Here is a 14,959-nt window from a genome sequence, read left to right as displayed (position 1 = left end):
TCTTTCACGGGATTTGGTTAGGAAGAAAGAACACACGAAAGAAAAGACGCTCACTGTCAACTGAGTTTATTTGCAAGAACTTGGCACCAAGAAGGCGCGTTCACAACGGACACCGTCACAAAAAATTGCCAAATCACGGGGAAACCCTGTAACAATGCAAGATAGCTTGAAGGGGGTACATATAATCAGCTGTGAAGGAAGCTGGTTTCCTTCATCGTCAAATGCAGCGCGTCTGCAGCAATCTTAATCTGCCTCTCGAATCACGCCTGCCTCTTGCACGACTCATGACATCTGCCTCGTCGAAAAGTGCGGTGCAAGCGCACTTCCTGCAATGCGCAGGAAGGCGCGCCCCGTCATTATGAACCTTCAGCGTGCCCTCTTAGTCTATCATTAGGACATCGGCCCGTTTGGCCGATGTAAGCTTTGCCACAACTGAGTGGGAGATTACTTCCGTAGCACAGCTTCTTTTGCACACTGATTTCTTGTTCATTGGAGGGAGCGCAAAAACGGGAAAGCTTAAAGGGTGCCGTGAAGACGAGATTTACGCCGCGCTTTAATCCTATCCTCTTGAGGTTGTGTGCAATGGTGTGAGGTATGATACCATACTTGTTAGGCCTCTGTCGTGGTGAAACGCCGGGTGAAGCTGATTAAGAAGGGAAGATGGCACGGCAACAAGCAAGGTGGAAGGGAAGGCTAAAGATTAAGATTGCAGCAGACGCGTGCACCAGTGCGTCTTCGGTGCATTTGCCGATGAAGGAAACAAGCTTCCTTCACAGCAGTTAAGTGTTTGAACTGATTACTTGTGCCCCCCTTCAAGCTCTCTTAGATTGCTACTGGGTTTCCCAGAGATTTGGCAATTTTTTGTGACAGTGTCCGTTGCGAACGCGTCTTCTTGGTGTCAAGATTTTGCGAAAAAAACTTGGACCATCTCCCCGAAGGAAACCCTGATGGGATGCGAAGCAGCAGCGGTGTGCGTTGACCCGGTTGAAACGGGCGTGGACGCACGTGCTGGAAGAACGGTTTCAAGCGAAACTCGGTGTAGCGTTTACTTGAGTAAAAGTTTGTTTGAAACGCAAAGACACGTGAGGCGGGTTGGGTTTCGTGTAAGTTTCATTAAAGCGTTTGGCAAGGCTTCGTAGTCGTTGTTTCTTCAGAGTCGAGACACGGGCGCTGGACCGGAGCAGGCGCGCGTTTCTCCTTGACTACCACGGGTGAAGCGAGAGAGAAGTGACACGTTCAGGAGGTGTTGCGAGCGGGCGGAGCAGCCGGCAGCTGCGGGCGCTACGGCGAGCATGCTGCGGGTGAAGGAGAGAGTGACGTCAGCGCGCACCTGCGAGGGAAGCGTGCGAGCGGAGCGTGACGTCAACGCAAAGCTGTGGCGTGACCTACTTGGCAACGCTCCAACACCTACGGCGAGGGGAACGCGTTGCGGCGCATTCGTACGGACGCACGTAACGTACGGCGTTACACACGTGAGTCAAAGAGCTGCTTCGTATCTAATAAACTCAGTTGCAAGTGAGTGTCTTTTCTGCCGTGTGCTCTTTCGTCCTAACCAAATCTGTGCTCCCCTATGCAACATGATGTCATAGGTTGCAGTGAATATTGCCACGCCCGTTTTTTATTTTATTTCGATGTATTCGCGTTTGACCAGCAAAGGACGGTTAGCAAAGCTCGACGCTGACCGCGCCGCAGTGTACGAGATGCTTTGCGATTGTAGCAGATCACTTTGTTAAGAGTGCGCGCAGGACGCGAATAGTCTAGATTATTGCAGAACTTGCGCGACCGCCAGTGATAATACTGGAAAGTGGGCCGTCATCAGTGGGCCGTTCGACGCAATGTTGAAGAAAGTTAGGACTGCTTGGGAAGGCCTCGAAGTCCGGACCGCCGGAGGCCATCTAATAACGCCGTCTGGAGTCTGCACAGTGAGAGTCACCATTAATAATCGCATTTATGCTGCGAGCTTCGTAATCTTGCAACATTGCTCGAGGGATGTCATACTTGGCATGGACTTTTTAAACCATCACGGCACCGTCATCGACCTAAGACCCAAGTCGATAACTCTATCGTCGGAGAAAGCGACACCGCCGGATACGAACCCATGTCAACATGCCCTGAACGTGCTCGAGGATCAAGTCACCATTCCTCCTAGATCCAGCATCATAACTCCCGTCGGCACCGAAACGGCTGAATGCATCGAAGGCGTCATCGAGAGCGATCAGCGTTTGCTGCTAGACCGTGCCATTTGCGTCGCAAGAGGCATTGCTCGGCTGTATGAAGGAGAAGGAAGCGTCATGCTAACGAATTTCAGCCAAGAGTACAGACACCTGAGCAGGGGCACGACGATTGCGTACAGCGAATAAATCTTGGCTGTAAGCGATGCGTTTGCCTTTTCAGATTCTGACGAAGCTACAACGACAACCGCAATGCCTGAGCCATCCTTCGACGTAAAGCCAAGCCTTCCCGCCCGCCAACAGCAACAGCTCCGATGCCTTTTGAAGAAATACAAGGACTTTTTCTCGTCGTCATCACGGGTCTGGCAAACACCCCTTGCTAAACACCGTATCATAACGGAGGAAAATGCTGGACCAATCCGTCAGAGTACCTACCGGGTTTGGACGCGAGAAAGGGACGCCGTTAAGAAACAAGTCGACGAAATGCTACCCGACGACATCATCCAGCCGTCCAAGAGTCCGTGGGCGTCTCCCGTAGTGTTAGTGAGGAAGAAGGATGGAACCCTACGTTTCTGCGTCGATTATCGTCGCCTGAACAAAATTACGAAGAAGGACGTGTACCCTCTTTCACGGATAGACGATGCCCTGGATCGACTCCACAACGCGAAGTACTTTTCGTCGATGGACCTGAAGACCGGCTACTGGCAAATCGAAGTCGAAGAGAGACTGAGAAAAGACGGCCTGTATAACACCAGACGGCCTGTTCGAGTTCAAGGTTATGCCCTTCGGTCTTTGTTCGGCACCTGCGACATTTCAACGTGTTATGGACATAGTGCTGGCTGGCTTGAAGTGGCAGACGTGCCTCGTGTACTTGGACGACGTCGTTGTGTTTGCCTCAAGCTACGACGAACACTTCCGGCGTCTTGAAGCTGTACTTGAAGCAATCAAGACCTCCGGCCTCACCCTTAAGCCTGGAAAGTGCCGCTTCGCGTACGAAGAGCTCTTGCTTTTGGGTCACGTTATCAGCAGGGATGGTGTTCGTCCAGACCCGCGGAAAACAGCTGCCATCACTGCCTTGCCACCGCCCACCGACAAGAAGGCCGTACGCCAATTTGTCGGCTTGTGCGCCTATTACAGACGCTTCGTAAAGGAATTTTCACGGATCGCCGAGCCACTAACTCACCTCACGAAGACCGACGTGGAATTCAAGTGGGGAACGGCGCAAGTCGAGGCATTTCAAGAACTGAAACGACGCCTGCAGACGCCTCCGATACTCGCGCATTTCGATGAATACGCCGATACGGAAATCCACACCGACGCAAGCAGCGTAGGACTCGTGCCGTCCTTGTGCAAAAGACTGACGGGCTTGAAAGGGTTATCAGTTATGCTAGCCGGTCACTAACCAAGGCAGAAGCCAACTATTCCACAACAGAAAACGAATGCCTTGCCATCATCTGGGCTACGTCAAAGTTTCGCCCCTACCCCTATGGCAGGTCCTTCAAAGTTGTCAGTGACCACGACGCCTTATGTTGGCTAGCTAACTTGAAGGACCCTTCAGGTCGTCTCGCACGATGGGGTCTGAGGCTTCCAGAATTCGACATTATCGTAGTGTACAAGTCCGGACGAAAACACTCGGACGCAGACTGCCTGTCTCGTGCCCCCGTCGACGCGCCGCCGCAAGACGACGACGATGACTGCTTCCTCGGAACTATGGGTGCCGACGACTTCGCCGAAAGGCAACGAGCCGACGCGGAACTGGGGGGCCTTATGGAGTACCTCGAGTGCAAGACCACCGTTGTTCCGAAGGTATTCAAGCGAGGACTGCCGTCGTTTTTCTTGCGGAACGGCGTTCTCCCGAAGAAGAACTTCCCGCCACTTCGAACCGACTGCCTTCTTGTCGTGCCCTCATCATTGCGACCAGAAGTCCTCCAGGCCCTACACGACGACCCGACGGCTGGACACCTCGGTGTTTCCCGCACGATCGCCAGAATACAGGAAAAATACTACTGGCCACGCCTTGCTGCCGACGTCGCCCACTACGTTAAGACTTGCCGAGATTGTCAGCGACGGAAGACACCACCGACTAGGCCAGCGGGACTTCTGCAGCCAATCGAACCGCCTCACCGGCCGTTCCAGCAAATCGGGATGGACCTACTGGGGCTGTTCCCGACGTCGACTTCCGGCATCAAGTGGATCGTCGTGGCAACTGACTACCTCACCCGCTACGCCGAGGCAAAGGCCTTGCCCAAAGGCAGTGCCGCCGAGGTAGCCAAGTTCTTCGTGGAGCACATCGTCTTGCGTCATGGCGCGCCGGAGGTCCTCATCACAGACAGAGGTACCGCCTTTACTGCGGACCTAACTCAGGCGATCTTCAAATACAGCGAGACGAGCCACCGCCGCACCACCGCCGCACCACCGCCTACCACCCGCAGATCAATGGTCTCACCGAGCGTCTCAATAAGACCATCGCCAGCATGCTGGTCATGCACGTCGACGTCGAACGCAAGACATGGGACGCCATCCTTCCGTACGTGACCTTCGCGCACAACACGGCCGTACAAGAAACGACACAGTTGACGCCATACAAGTTGGTATACGGACGGAGCCCGTCAACGACGCTCCTTTTTTTTCCTTTTTCCTTTTTCTTTGTGCGGTACGCCTCCCAGAGTTCACGGGCTGATTTGTTCCGGGTTATACCTAGAATCTTGGCCTCACGAAATATCGGCTCACATGTCGTGCGAAAAGTCGTACATAGGGCAAACAGGCCGCTGCCTTTATGACCGGCTAAGGGAGCATGCGCAACATATGAATGAGGTAGGCGGCGCCCAGCTTTCGTCCCGCTGCCGAAAATGCATCTGTGAGCCGGTATTTCGTGAGGCCAAGATTCTAGGTAGAAGCCGGAACAAATCAGCCCGTGAACTCTGGGAGGCGTACCACATAAAGGAAAGAGGAACTGACTGTGTTAGCGACACGAACCTAATCCGACATGCAGCGGCACTGCGGCTGCTGCTAGCGAAATGTCCCTGTTCCCTCCGCACAGCCGCACTTGGCCGCAGCAGCTTGGCAATGGCCCCTAGCAGCGCAAGCGAGTGTACGTGGCGAAAAAATTGGACTTGCATCTGCTCTTGCGAGTTTGGATATCATAACCGCAGAGTTTAATACAATTACCCAGAGGGAATTCTGGCGCTGCGATCGTTCAGCCACCATGGGAATGATGGGTAGTACACGGATTTGCCTAATCTTCGTGCTTACGGCTTCGAACGCACTTGTGGCTTTGCCTATCGCTGTGTTTTGGCGTTTGTTTCGGGTAAAAGAATGGACCGTTTTTGTGACTTCGTTACCAGGTTTGAATTGGTGAGCCTAAAAAGGTTCAAGTGGTGAAGTGGAACTGCTGACTTTTGCCGAACTTCATATTGCGACAAAGCGGATGCAGCCGACGCGGAGCCAAACGGAGCCGAAAGAACGAAGTTTAGACAAATCCGTGTACTACCCATCATTTCCATGCTGGCTGAAGCACCATGCGTTGCAGCTCCCATAGACACTAGCGCCGCCAGTGTTCCGTCTAGTGTATCTCCAGGAAACCCTGTGGTCATAACAGCTATACACAAGAAGGCGGCCGAGAAACGGCCGAAGGTGCAATTTTATCATTTTCCATGGAAGTAGGCTGATCAGCGAAAACGTTGCATCGCAGCGGCCGATAAGCAAACGCGTCCTGTCTTTGCACGGTTTCTTTCGCTGACTATCCAAGTCACTGGCGTAGCCAGCGGGTTTCGAACCCTCCCCACCCCGAAAATTTTAAAATTTTGCATGTGTATGTATACACGCACACATACAAACGCACGGAGGAACGTAACGTAAAGCGTGGTTGAACCCCCGCCGAAAAAGAATGCTGTCTACGCTACTGCTGCAGGTAATATTGACAGAGCGTTGGTTCCCTTGTTCCTTTTATTATTGTTAGCCCGAATGGAGATATGTGGCAACCAGTGTGACGCAAACAGTCCTCTGCAGAGCCCACTTTGTCGGCTGTGCACGACTGTCGGGCTCAGGATCGGCTTTATGAAGGGCCAGTCGAGACGACATACACGGTTGCACATGCTCAAAAATATGTCACAATGTGTTCGACCTACTAACAGCGCTAGAAAACCGGCACTTCGTGCTGTCTCTATCTTTTTATATGTCATTTCAACTGTCCCAGCTTTCTGCTAATGCACGCCAGTCACAGGTCGCGCGAGGCTGCCGATAAAAAGTATTTTCTATCGTATGCCAAGAAAAAAAGTTTACTCGCCTCTAAACGCAAGTCATACTCCACGCTAGAGCACTGCACGGGCCGTGATTCTCGGCCCGGGCCCGGTATTCGTTCACATTTACCCGCCCGAGCCCGGCCCGGCGACTCAAAGCTAGGCCCGGCCCGAACCCGAAAAAAAATTCGCCTACCTTACCCGGCCCGGCCCGACCACAGATTGGGCCCGACAGGGGCCCGAGCCAATGGGTGGTGTTGCCCGAACATAGAATCGACCGCAAGGCGTTTTAAGTGGCAGATATCTACGCATGCTTGGCGCATGCTTCGCTAGCAAGTATACGGTACTCTCTTGTAAAAAGAGGCTGGCTCACCGTGGAAACAGTTGAGCGGATATACTGACTGGGTACGATGAACGTTTGTTAGGCAGCTGTACCTAATTTTCTAGGAATACAATCGGGATCATCAAGAGCGTTCTGTAGCAGATATTGTAGGAAGAAAACTGATTTGCAGCATGAGTTCGGTTTCGATAAAGAGCGCAATAAAAACAGAGGGGACAGAGAACAGAACGCCATCTCCACTTGGTTTTTATTGCGCTCTCTATTGAAATTTAAATGGACCCGATAGTGAAACAATGAATCGGCTTAGATTGATAAATTGCACTCTGAGAAATCTAATGTCGTTAGTTTCACAAACACAGATGCATTAATAAAGGAGAAAACTAAGGTGAAGGTTTCATTTTTAAATTTCGCGCCAAATTCACCACGCGTGACAACGCGGATTTCAAAGCGTATTTTTCGTAATTTGGCGACTTTGGTTTGTCGAAATTTCTTGAAGCTTCGTATGTTAAGTCTATGACTCCCTCGGAAGACAATGCACTTCATTTTTACCCATTAGGAACTGAGTGGGACCTAGCAGACGCCGTCAAAATCTATGACGCGTTTGATGCGGGAATTAAAAGGTGGCGTCACCAGCCGTAATTTCTTTTTGCACGTTTTCTCGCTTCCCATGCCCCTTCTCGCGGCAGGCTTGGTGATTTTGGAATTCTGAAAGAGTGATTTACTAATACGAGAAAAATCGTTTTTCCCTTTAGTGTCCTTTTAAAGCATGCTGTAACGACAAAGCCAACCGTGCACCTTTCTGGATATGTAGCACCTATCTGCATCACAGTAGCACCTTGTCATATCAAGAGAAATAGAGAAAAAAAAAACAAATTTATTAGATTAGTTGTAAATACACTAACCTAGATAAAAATTACAATGAACCGCGCGCACCACGTGCACTTTGGAAATACGTATAAGAAGCCGAATGAAAAAAAAAAAAGAAATTATTTGTCATAGCATTTTTTTCATATATCACACCACTGCAATTTTATACAGTCAGAGTTTTTTTGACGCAGTTTATAGCCTCCATTTGTTCGCATGTTATTGTACAAAAAATAAAACTATAAAGCGATTCCACTATAAGCGCAACATGCGCCGTTGCATCACATGTCCTGCCGCGCTAAAGTTTTTTTGCGCTGCTTGCGCTGTAGCCGCAGTGGCGCACACCTGCCTTGCGAAATGTGAAGGCGTCGGCAGTCATAGTTCTTAACTTCTAACACTAGAGCAAATTTAGGATGTCTTTTTGGACCTCTGCAGAATGAAAATAGCTGTCAAGCTGGTCCCTTCATTTCTCTCGCTCCCGAACGTTGTGCCACTCTTCAAAATAATCATCTGAATCTGAGGGCTTCTCCTTCCACTTTTCAGCAGTGTTTGTTATGCACGGCTTGCGCAGGCCTCTTTTTGTTCATGTTATAATGGTGTATGCCCTTCTAACGATGTTGTACCGGTAGAAGGTGGCCTACGCTGGTAAGACTGCACTGGTAGGACTGGCAGTACGTGGACGAAGTGATTGCGATCTATTTTCTGGGTTCATTCCAGTTTGGTAATAAAGGTGCGAATAAGCTTCTCGACCAGTGGCGTAGCCAGGGAATAATACAACGGGACCGTGCCCCCCCCTCCCCCCAAATTTCTTTTTTTGCCGTAGCACACACAGCACAAAATGACATTTCACCGCGTCTGCCTGCCCGGCCTCCACTTCAGATCAAGGAGGTGACCCCCCCCCCCCCCCCCCCCCGCAAACATTTCTGGCTATATACGCTCCTGTAATTCTCGACGCTTGCTCGTTGGATGCATATGATTCCAGGTAAGGGGACATCACCCGGCATAGAATTCGTCATTTCGTTATTTCAAGCCAGATATTTCGTCAAGGTAATATACTTTGCGTTTAAAAATAAATATACATGTTTAATGGAAACGCGCAAAAAGAAAATGCGGGTGCCGACGCCACCTAGAAAATCGTACAACAACCGTGACTCCATAGATTCTGACGGCGTCTACTGGGATCTACGTAGTTCCTAATCGGTAAAAATTAAGTACATTGACCTCTGAAATGGCCATAGACTTAACATAGCAAGTTTCAAGAGGTTTCATTGACCAATGTACTCAAAATACGACAAATACAGTTTGAAATCCGTGACGTTACGCACGGAGATTTCGGCGCGTAATTTAAAAATGAAATTCTGCCCTTGATTTTCACCTTATGATGGTGAAATTAACTACATTCGAGTTCTCAAAGTACACTTCATCAGTCTTAACCGATTCATTGTATCACTTTAGTGTCCCTTTAAAAACTGAGCAAAGTCCGAGCCCGGCCTGACCCGAGCCCGCCACCTCGAACCCGGGCCCGGCCCTAAGCCCGGATCTTCAGACCCGAGCCCGGCCCGGGCCCGCCATGATAACTACTTATCATGGTAACTACTTATCAAACCCGGCCCGGGTTTTCGGGTAGGCCCGAGCCCGTGCAGTGCTCTGCTCCACGCTCATCATTTCCGACGCCGCTGTGGAGTTCTTACCTCACTCGGTAAACCTAATTAGCGGCGTGCAAGTCGCCACCCCGAAGCGAACTACTTCGTTTGAAGTATACTGAACATTTTCTATTCGTCTATAGCCGCAGAATAGCAAGTGCGGCTCGTTTTGTGTTGCCATTTCCACGCACCAAAGTTCAGCGCACACAACTTCGAGCTACGCGCCGGAAAGGGAACAGGGACAAAATGTGCGAAGTGACTGCATTGGCGCTGCGCACTCGGAGAGCGGTGGCGCCATCAACTGAGCGCACGAGGCCTATAGACCAGAATTTTAATCGCTTGCAGGGGGCAGCCATCTCTGGTTGGGGGCTGCTGATCATATAGAAAGGGGGACTACGACAATGACCGGTCTGTCCATAGAGTTTTATACAATAACCTAGAAAAGAAACTGCGAAACTACGGTCGTTCAACCACCATAGGAATGATGGGAAGTATAGGCTTCGCCTTGGATTGTGGTAGTTACCGAACTGTCTATGGTTCCTTTTCTACAGTTTCAGTTTCGTTCTTCGCGAGGCGTGGGCAGTGGGATGCATTGCAAAGCACTCAAGCAGTGCCTTTGCTGTGCAAAGAGGCTGAGGAGCGCTAGATCTCTTGGTTTGCTGCGACGTTGCAGCTTTACAGGTTGTATTTGACAGTTTTAGCAAAGCATCGTGCACTCACCGCTGCTCATAGATGTAGCGTCCCATGCCAGTGCAGGATATTGCCTAGACTTTAAGATTTTTTTATAAGTGCGTCTTGCCAAAACTCCTTCAAATCGGCTGCAAAACGACGGCGAAGCTAAGTAGACGCGCCGTCACGTTCCTCTGAATTGATTTCAGAACAAAACGAGAGATGCGTTAGGGGCAGACCACTTGGACGGACGCACCTGGCATCGCATCAGATGATACGTTAGGCATTTCTCACTCAGTACAGTACTAATATTTCCATAAGTAGGTAATGTGTACTCTCAAGGGAAAAACAAGCGTGTTTGTTGTAAAACAATAATTCAATATATCGTGATGCCAGTTCTAGAATACAATTACAGAGCAATGCTTGCCCGGGTGGTTGAAATTGTCCAGGTTTCACTTCCATCTCACGGCCACGCAAACTTTTTGCAATACGTTTTACGTACAAGAGAATCAAGCAAGTTTTCATTGGAGATAACTTCATATCACTTTGCTTTACACTCGGCAAACAGGCGTCGCGAATCTCAAGAACCTAATCCATCAGAATGAGATCCGAAGCCTGTATTTCCCATCGTTCCCACGGTGGTTGAAGCGCCGCTCAGGGAGCCCGCATAGACACTAGCGCCAGATTTCCCTCTAGGTATTATAGTACGGAACTCTATGGGTCTGTCCTTATCGCACGCTGTATGTGCTGGCCGCGAGTGTTGGCTCGCCATCAGTTATGATGTAAACAAGCCCGCCGACCCTACTGCTGGCCGCGCCGACTGAGGATAGCTGGTGTCAAGATTATGTACACTTGCTCTAAACGTGGGTGCGAGAGCATAAATAATCTGGTCTATAAGAGCGAGATTAGGTTTTTTGATGTCACGTGTCCTTAGCCTGATAAGTGGTGTTGTCTTGTTATGCGCTTGGTACGTCTGCGCATCACTGTGCTATATATTTCATTGCAACCTTTGCAATAAACCAGTTGTTACTATCGCCTGTCCTGTCTTCTGTCGTGTGTTCGTCTTAGCGCGAAAATCAAGATGTTATGTTTATTATGGTATATTTCTAGTACAACGGGCCCTTCTGTGCCTCCGTCAGCGTGGATGAATGTCGATACGCTCGTGACAACCACTTGTCGAAATAGGTTCCTGTGCCGTCGCAAGGGCGTGATCTCAGAAGAAGTAAGCGTCACATTTGGAACTGTTCCTCCATCCTGGGCCCATGTAAACTGTGTGAGCAAGATACTCCGTTCGGAACTGTCCCGCCAAGTTCGCCTGTTTAAAGACTGGCTTCTGGTTATCAGTTTTTCCCATGACCCGCAATGGAGTACGGAAATCAAACTCTGTCACATTAGATTGCTTACAGCGCGCCTGACGGAATCTTTGTGGCAAGCATTGCTTAGGCATTTCCTTGAAAATTCGAAGCAAATAAAAAAGCACGCTTCGAGAGATAGTTTATTTATAAGAGGAGACGCCCCCATTCCTGATAATATTGCCACCCTGCTGAAGACGGGTCCGAAGTATTGTTTAGAACCCAATGTCTCTGCGCATGGACTTGCTGTGTTCAGTCGAAACATCGCAAAGAAAGCCCCTAGTGAGAGCCAGGAGCGGTGTCTACAAGAAGGTGCAGATAGCCTTGTAAAGGCTGTACATGGTAATACAAGCAGTCACACGAAAAAGCGTCTAGATAATGTGATAGCGTATTGTTGCGATAAAAATTATATGGACAGTCTCGACGGGATTTTGCCGTCGCCGTGATGTCCCGTATAAAGTCCCAATGGATAAGATCCCCCCGGGCATCGTATGTTCTACCGCGTGTACACGGCCGAAGCAGAGATCAAACGAGCCGGCCCATTTCCGTCGCTTGGAGGGTGCATGAGGTAACACGACACCGCTCGGGAGGCCTGCCGTCGAAGCAACCAGGAAACGCCCCGCCCGTCTTTAACGAGCATAAAGAGACGCGAGGGGCTCGGGGGTGTCGCGTGAGCAGCAACTTTGTACTTTAAATCTAAGGGCACGGTCACGATCGCTGGCGCGTGCACTATCTCGACAGCCATCACAGCGGGCGGCTCTTATATTTGTCTACGTGCTGCGCTTTAAACGCGAAGTGACTATGCGGACAGAGCATCTCTCCTTGGACAGAGCATTCTCTTAAACCTGCGTCTTGTATTTACGCGAGATAGGATTCAAGACAGTTAGCTGCCAGCCTCACTTCGTATAACACTACAATTTGTTGCTATCGCATTCATTGTTTCGCGCTTGCGGTTAAACTGTGACTCTTTTTAGAGACAGTGCATGGCCTCCGAGATTGCGCGCCGGCGGGTTTCTTTTCGGCCGTCCCAATCACACGGAAAGGTGGGGATCTTTGATTTTCGGACTTCTGGCAGTTCGCTGGCAGCCAGAGCTAGCCGAAGGGCCAGCCAGCTAGTTCCCGTCGGGACAGGAAACAACGTCGTGGTCACGTGTGTGGGAATCCCGAGACAACCCGAAGCTGCCCGAAGATTGCAACATCGAACGCTCGGACAACCAGCGTAAACGTAAACAAACGCTACCGCCGTGGCAGCAATGAAACTTCGCGCCGCGTGCGCGTTGGTTTTGAAATGCGAACAATTTCTTAGCGAACCTTTGGCACAATGAGCGTTTCTATCTATCTATCTATCTATCTATCTATCTATCTATCTATCTATCTATCTATCTATCTATCTATCTATCTATCTATCTATCTATCTATCTATCTATCTATCTATCTATCTATCTATCTATCTATCTATCTATCTATCTATCTATCTATCTATCTATCTATCTATCTATCTATCTATCTATCTATCTATCTATCTATCTATCTATCTATCTATCTATCTATCTATGTCTGGGTGCTTTCATGTTCGCCTCCTTAACTTAGTGTAGACCAATAGTGGCAAGCGAGGGTAAGAGGATTTGACGAACATGACAGTGAGGTCATGACCAGAATAACGTGAAAATCCTGTGGAGTACATCGTCAAACCCTTTCCTCCAGACACGTGTGGCCCATACCTGTTTACCACTGGCCGTGGTGTACGGTTATGCGTCAAAGGTGATCGACAGTTTATATCTACCCAGGTAACGGTGAGAACAGACATTGGTAATTTAAATCCAAGAGTGTTAAGAAAAAGCTACATCGGCAGCGTTGACCCGACGAATGATAAAAAATCACAGCATATCCACGTGGTGAATGATGATGAGTGGGGCGAAGTGAACTCGCGCTGCAGCATGGCGATGGCATTGGCGCGAGCGTGGTCCTTCTTGATGGAAGATATTGTGATTAGATTGTTTGAGAACCACAATCTGTTGCACACACCGCAACTATGGCCGAAACTGTTATCAACGAAGTCCCGCTGGAAGCGCGCGTCGGCGCCTTCGGGCAGAGCCCGCCTGATGCGTTTTGGAGCCACTTCACGTGCTCGCACAGCCTCGGGCTCTGCCTGTCGGTACGCGCGCTTTCTCGCCGCTTCACGCTCCTTCACATTTTGAAGATCCGATTCGCGCCGCAGCCGTGCAGCTTCGGCCTCGCGGGCTCGAACGCCGGGGTCTTCGCGCCGCAGCCGTGCAGCTTGTCGAGCAGTTTCGGCCTCGCGGGCTCGAAGGGCGGGGTCTTCGCGCCGCAGCCATGCAGCTTGTCGAGCAGCTTCGGCCTCGCGGGCTTGAACGGCGGGGTCTTCTCGCCGCAGCCCTGCAGCTTGTCGAGCAGCTTTGGCCTCGCGGGCTCGAACGGCGGGGTCTTCTCGCCGCAGCCGTGCAGCTTGTCGAGCAGCTTCGGCTTCGCGGGCTCGAACGGCGGAATCTGCTTCGCGGCGTCGATGTGCAGCTTCGACCTCGCGGGCTCTCACCTCAGGATTATGTCTGCGAGCGCGCGCTGCCGCCGCCTTCCGTGCCCTCCGTTCCGCAGCCTTGTCTTCCATCTTACGACTCCAAGCTAAAGAGAAAGCGTGCCAAGAGGGAGCCTCATGGCGCGTTACTTCTGAAACGTCGTCTTCTTCTTCTACTGCATACCAGAACGCGCGCAGTAAAGAAAGAATGCCACACAGGCTAACACGCACGAGAGTCTCACTCGTCAACGTCGTCTTCTTCTTCTACTGCATACCAGAATGCGCACTTCTCACGAGCTAGAGGTGGCTACTACAACGCTACAAACGGAGCATGGACAGACCCACGGCATAAGGAGCTTCGCCCCTAAAAAATAAAGATTAGGATCCCAGCAGGAATCGAACCCAAGCATTCTGCGTGGCAATCAGGTATTCTACCACAGAACAACGCCAGGTCTATAAACTGATCTGGAAAAACTGCCTATGCAGGCGTAATGTCGCTGCAACGTTGATTGTGGTTGTGGTGCTGGCTAATTTTACAAGAAAGGAATAAACACAACATACGTATTCCAACCACACAGGCGCCATGTCATGTTAATGTCGGTGGTTCCAGTGTTGGCTCCGCTTTCATAACAGTGTAACAAACATTACATTTGTATTCCTATGATTCAGCAAGGTGTATTGACGCATTGCTAGACCCCGGAGGAATATTCCCATGACTGCACCGTTAAGTGGACTTAGTTTCGATAATACCATGTACTCTAACGTGAGGGCTGACGTCACGTCACACCGTATGTTACCGTTTAAACGCCAGTGTTGTCGTTGTCGACGAGCCTGATAAGCCTACGATGTGTACACAGCTACTACACTTAGAAAAACGCGTTGATCCACCTCGTAACGCTTGGCTCAAATACAGCATAGAAGTACTCCATGACTGCTTCGCATGAATCCGATTCCCACAACGCGTGGGATCTGCCGAATTGTTTTCCATTGCTGTGATTTTCCCGAATTATACTTGCGAAAAGGAGTAGCCGGTGCTATATAAAAGCGCTAACGCCTGCTAAACAAACATTAATTAAAGCAAAAAAATATTAAGAGCTAGACGGCTGGTGCGAATGCTTACAGCGGGCTGCCTGGCAAGTAGGTGCTATC

General features: G+C 50.2%; 1 protein-coding gene across 1 annotated transcript in view; it reads right to left on the bottom strand.

Moving 5' to 3' along the window:
• LOC119388315 (retinol dehydrogenase 11) overlaps window positions 1-14,959 on the bottom strand; it is a 164,636-nt gene that overhangs the window by 86,757 nt on the left and 62,920 nt on the right. The window lies entirely within an intron of this gene.

The sequence above is a fragment of the Rhipicephalus sanguineus genome, chromosome 3 (genome assembly GCF_013339695.2).
Source record: "Rhipicephalus sanguineus isolate Rsan-2018 chromosome 3, BIME_Rsan_1.4, whole genome shotgun sequence".
NCBI lineage: Eukaryota > Metazoa > Arthropoda > Arachnida > Ixodida > Ixodidae > Rhipicephalus > Rhipicephalus sanguineus.
The sequence above is the reverse complement of the archived record's forward strand: the minus strand, read 5'-3'. Positions and strand labels throughout refer to the sequence as shown.